This window comes from Porites lutea, chromosome 11 (assembly GCF_958299795.1).
Source record: "Porites lutea chromosome 11, jaPorLute2.1, whole genome shotgun sequence".
Classification (NCBI taxonomy): domain Eukaryota; kingdom Metazoa; phylum Cnidaria; class Anthozoa; order Scleractinia; family Poritidae; genus Porites; species Porites lutea.
The window spans coordinates 28,855,826-28,856,106 of record NC_133211.1 but is presented as its reverse complement, the minus strand read 5'-3'; positions in this window follow the sequence as shown (position 1 = coordinate 28,856,106).

Below are 281 nucleotides of genomic sequence, written 5' to 3'. Positions count from 1 at the left end.
TTTTTTTAAGCTTATTTCGCTAAGTTTAAATTTTGGGCTACCCGCATCCAAGAAACGCCCAGAGAACCTTTAATTACATTTGATTAATGGCATAATATCTTAAAAATATCGTCCATTTTTTTTTAGAGAGGTTTTAAGCGCGCAAACATAAAAAAATGTTCATGTTTAATCCGAACCCCTTTTTTTGTAACCTTTTAAATCAAACTTTGATTGGGCTTACTAAACCAGGTAGAAATTTTGGGTTGGGCGCGTCCCGGAAAAACAGAAAACACCTTTAATGA